Genomic DNA, 5,671 nt, shown 5'->3' on the forward strand with positions numbered 1-5,671 from the left:
GGCCGCAGGGTGAGCGAGAACGTCCGTGTGGGTACCTCCGGCCCGTTCCGCCGGGCCTGCCCTCTGGACGGTGTGGCGCGCAGAGGAGGACGCGCAGAGACGGGAGGGAAGCGGGCAGAGGCCGACGTCATCGCTCTGTCGACGGTTAAGGCCTGAATTCGTCTCCTCACGTGACTCAGGGCTCTCGTTTCCACCAAAGGCGCCCGCGCACGGATGGGGCTGACGCCGGCACCGGAACCCTCGCGTGTCCGCTGGACCCCGACTCTTGCCGAGGCTTGAACGCGGTTCCCTGCAGACGTACCTTGGCGGACGGGAGACGCGGCCCCGAGCAGAGCCCCGGCCCCCGCGCCGCTGAGCAGCGAGTCAGCGTGTCGCCCTCCGGCCCACTGCAAGGCTGCCTTTGCGTTTAACGAGGGCAAATATTTACATCCGGAGAAACACGTGCGGGCTCTTCTCTTCCGTGAAGGATTTGTTTTCCCAATTAAGTGTCGGTAAACCTGCCGGAAGGCGGGGGAGTCCTGAAATCTAGACCCTTGTCTCTCCCAAAGCCTGGGCCCTCCGCGAGCAATCGTGCTCCTCCCGGCACCCGCAGGAGCGGAGCCGGCCTCAGCCCGCCCGGCCTCACCCACGCTGCGGATGAGAAGACAGAGGCCGGGGTCCACAGGCCCTCCCTGTGGGGCACCGGCCTCAGGGACGAAGACAACCGAATGCTCGTTTCTAAAACACATATCAGTTGGAAACGGCCTGCCCCTTCCTCCCAGGGGACAGGTGACACGTGGCGCGTCAAAGCAAGGGTGATTTCTTCTAGTGCCGAGGAAGGAGAAGAGCAGCGGATGCCGACAAGGGAACAGCGGGGCCCCTGCCCTGGGCCCAGGGGACGGGAGGGGCTGGCCCACAGGAGGCCTGGCGGAGACCGACCGTCAGTGCTCACTCACATTTTCCCTCAAGTACAACATCCCAGAAGATGATGGGAGGCAGAGCCACAGAACGGCTGGGGCGACTGCCGGCAGGGTGGGAGGGCCTGGATATCAGGATCCTTCTACCCGCCTGGAGGGTGGCCAAGGGCTGACGGCAGGTACCGCCCTGCTTCCTAGGGAGGCGCACCCCAAGACGAGACCCTGCGAGACAGCGAGATCCCCGAGCAGGCCGTGCACAGACGGGCCTCCGAGACCCTCGCCCCACCCTCGCCGCACAGCCGTGAGCTGGTGGCTGACCCCCTCGTGTTCCAGCAGGGACAGAGACTGCAGGAACATCGAAGGCTTCAGCACAGCCACGCCAGAGACAGCCTCCCTGCAATTATTCCCAATGACCCAAGGGGCCCACGGCACAATCCTGTGGGTGACCCTCTCCATCCGGGCCCCTGCACCCCGGGCATGGCGGGTCATGTGTCGGAGGACGAGACTGCAGAGTCCTGGGATGAGGCCTCAGTTGGGGTAGAAGACTGAGCAGCTGTGGTAAGACAGCACCGTCCTCTCTGCCCACCCCTGGCCAGGCCGGGGGCTTCTCGGGGACCCAGTCACGCCATCTCATTCTGAAGACTGACGGGTCACTGATGCTGTTGCAAAGAGGACAAGGGCTCGGACATCACCTGGGAGGCAAAGCTCAGGTGGGTGGGCGGGGGCTGTGGTCCTCAAGACCCCTCATCTCGTCTGGGACCTCCTCTCATCCTGCAGCCCCAGGACCAGCTCCCAGCGATGCCCCAGACGCGGCAGCCGGGGTGGGACCCCACAGAGGAGGGGATGCAGGGGTGCCCCCCGCCCAGAATGTCAGGGTGGCCTTCATACTCACCACCGTGGCCTTTGCCATATTTTATAAATGAAAGTCAGGATGCACAATGGGCAGTGGGCACCCAGTGTGGGACACCGGAGCTGTTCCTACAGCCCCTCCAAACTGAGGCCCCGGGACAGGAAGGGCACCCATGTCAGGCCTATCCCTGCCCCACTTTCCATCAATAGCTACTTTCTCAGCCTTGTGGGGGGGCTGGGTGTGAAACCCACACTCCCCAGGAGATTTGCTCTCGGCAGCGACCTGGTTACAGCCACTCAGTCCCTGCGAATCGGGGCCTCCTTCCTGCAGGTGCCGATGGCTATCTCCCGTTTCCTGTGTGCACAGACCCAGCAACCACCTTTCAATCAGAGAAATCCCATCCAGAAAGCCCCAGCCTCTGCTGAGCCGCTGTGCCCGCCGGCCTACATCCAGCCCGTCTAGCCCGGTCTGCACGCACCTCCATGTGGGTCAGCATCTCCAGCTAACCTCTGCCTGGCCCCACGGGTGACCCTGGCCAGCCCGTGGGCCGATCCTGGGCCCAGGTGGCTACTTCCGCCCCCGGGGGCCTGGGGCTTCTCTCCGGGACCAGCACTCCCCAGGCTCCGAGCCCCGGGCCGCTGCAGCTCACCTCACACCTTCCACAGACGCCGCTTGGCCTTCCTGTCCCTGGTGAGCCTTCTTCCAGCCCAGAACTGCTCACTTGGCACGTCGTTGCCCTCTGTTGTGTGTCTCCAGCACTGGGGTCTGCCTCTGGCCTGTGCACCATGTGGTATGCCCGAGGGCACTCATGGACTCGAGTGACACCATGAAATGTGTACGGGATCTTCAGAAGAGAGAGGCAGGAAAACATCTGGGCTCTAAAATCATGCTTCATTTACGGGGAAAAGATCCCCGTGAGGAACACCTGTTCTCCACGACGCCGGGCAGAGAAAGCACCAGCCTGCTTCCCAGTTGGGTACTGAGTTGACGTAAAACAGAGTAACCCTTCCGTGGGGCTGCTGTTCACGGAGTCCTGGCCTCCCTGAGGGGGAGGACACATCCCTGTCCGTTGGCCTCAGGCCACGTGACAAAGAAATACGGTGGCAGGGGCAGATACGGGTTCTGACGGAGGCTCTGCGAGCCGGCATGTGCTCCAACCCACGACCTTTCCCTCTGGCACGAGTTGGGGAGCCCCCCCGAGGCTGTCCCACAAGCCTGGACCCACAGTAAAACTGACAGGATGACCATGACGGGCACGTGGCACGAGCGGGTCATCACTGTGCTGACCACTGAGACGTGGGGGGCCGCTGGTTATGCGGCATGACCTGCACATCCTGACTGACACACGGACCCAGGTCTGGCACACGGACCCGACTCAGGGTCCTTGCCCCCCAAGCCCGCCCACGGCAGCCACAGCACACACTCTGGGGCATGGGCTACTGCCTCTCTCCAGGCCCCCCGGACAGACAGCCTGTAACGTGCTTGGAGGGTCTGAGCTGCCTGCAGACAGGCCGTGGCCCGCGAGCAGGAGCCGGTTCTCCGAGGCCTCCCGGGGAGACCCAGCCCCACCGGTGCGGGTGGAGCGGAAACTTGGGGCTCCGTCTCTGTGGCTGCAGAGTGGGACGTGCGTTTGGGGTATCTTAACGTCAGCCGTCTCTCCGGGCTGTTGCAAACACAATCCTGAAAACGTTTTCTTTGAAGTTACACACAAGGTCCCAGGGAACCATGAAATGCACAGTTTCCCGACCTCTGTTCTGAAGCCGCCGTTTGCATGCCGGGGGCCCGTGGGCGCGAGCGCTCGTGGCAGTGGAAATCCCTGAACGGCGCTGAGCACCGGACCCCGCGACCGTCTCCGCAGGCAGGCGCGCCGGGACGGCTCCGCTGGCGTTCGGTGCTCAGAGCCCCGCCGGGGTCGCTGCCAGGACAGCTTCCCTCGACTCAGGAGGGGACGGAGGCTGCCGTGCCACCTCCCCTCCTTTCCTCCCCCTCGGACGCCCACCGGACGCGAGGCCTTCCCAGGCAGCTTACGCTCCACGACGTCCTTTCAAAACTGATTTTGTGTTCTTCCCGCCCGTCCCAGCGTCCCAGGCTAACGTAGCGCCAGAACTCGCACAGGGGACTGGCAGGTGCCGTCGGTGAAAGGCTGCTCTGAAGGAAGAGCCCAGAGCCTCCCCCTGCCACCGCCCACGGAGCCCCCGGCAGGGGCGGCTGCGCTTCCACGTGGGCGGGCCCGGGCCTCCCGCTCCTCGGGCCTCACGCGGGAGGAGCTCTCGGGCGGCGGTGAGGACGGAGGGCAGGGACCCCAGGAGGGGACCTGGCCCACGGCAAGCGCGTGCCCACAGGGCCTGCGGGGCTCTCCTCCCCCGGCGAGCGCAGGCGGCTGCTCCCGCCCGGGCCCTTCAGCGTTGGGCTGGCCGCGCCCACCTCAGAAGCTCCAGTCCTTTCGTCCGCAGGATCCCCCTTCCCGATCCCCCTTCCCTTCCGGCGGGACCTCATCCTCCCGCTTTATTCCTGCTGTGAGGCACCTGATTTTCTACCTGGGGCCTCACGTGAAACAATCACAAGAAAACCAATCCTGTGTGATGAACGCAGTGTGAAAACAGAACTTCTCTGTGTTTCTAAAGCCAATCCTCCCAGGGCTTCAGAGACCACACGGACATCAAGGCGCCCTCCTCTCCACAGGAGGAAACCGAGGTCGCCTCAGGACCAGGGCCGTCGTGGGCCCCCGGCGGCTGGGGCTGAACGCGGGCCGGGCCGTTTCTCAGCAGGGCCCGGACGTCGCTGCCTGCCATGTGCCCCTGAGGCCACAACAGCCACAGTGGTGGGGACTGTGGTCAGAGCGGTGGCGACGGAGATGGCACCGCACGGTCTACACTGCGTGTGCATGCGTGACCCCTGGGACTGGCACAACCCCCAGCCTGTGCGTTCGCGTCACCGGCCGTTCTGTCCAATCCGTGGGGGTCTGGGCTCAGAACCGGCCTAGAGCTGATGGGGCTTTATCTTCTGGTGACTCTCCCTCTACCAGACACACTCAGGATCTTCCACTGGGCGTTCCTGGGAAAAGCTGCCTCTTCAGCCCCAAAGCACCAAGAGGGAACACCCTGGATTTCATCGGGCGGTGTGGGGGCCTGGTGTCACCCCAGCTCCTCTGTCCCTCCTGGTCTCTATGCAGTACCAGGACAAACCATGACCCCAGTGGTTGGAGAAAAACACAGAAGAGGAGCCCTAGGTCAGACATGTGGAATTAAATGAAATCCACGTTTCAGTGCCATAAATAAAGTTTCACTGGACCACAACCACCCCTGTTCTCTGTGTTGCCTGTGGCAGCCTTGGTGCCACAAAGGCAGAGCTGAGTGTCAACTGAGACCAGACGGCCCTTCAAAGCCTCTAGGCCTACTGTCTGCTGACCCCTCCCTCGAGGAAGGAAGCCCTGCAAAGCAGCCGAGGGGTGTGAGGGTGGGCCGAGGGCAGCCCCCTTCCCTGCGTGCTGTCCCCGAGACGCACAGACCCCGGCCCTGGCACAGCTGTTTCTGGGTGAAGGCTCCGCTGACACCACCATTCTCTGATTCAACGCCCAGGTTCCAGGTAACTGCCCGCGGTTTTGTTCAGGAACAGCATTATTTCATGTGTGCTTTGGGGCCCGAAGTCAAGGCCTGTGACGGAGGGTGGCCCCCAGTGTCTCTGTGTTGGGGGGTTGGGGAGAGGTTATTAATGTCTCCTCGTGGTTAAGTGCTTAGAACATGTCTAAAAGCAATCATTTCTAGTTCTTGTTATACTTTTCTGCATTTAATAGCCTAATACACAACCAGGGAACCCCTAACTCGAGCTGTGCAAATCTGGGAAGGCACATTTCCCGCCAGCCTCCGTTAGGTGACGGTGGGGGTGCACGGGAGGCTGAAGCGCAGCGCCTTCAGGTTTGCAGGAG

The sequence above is a fragment of the Martes martes genome (genome assembly GCF_963455335.1).
Source record: "Martes martes genome assembly, chromosome: 5".
Classification (NCBI taxonomy): Eukaryota; Metazoa; Chordata; class Mammalia; order Carnivora; family Mustelidae; genus Martes; species Martes martes.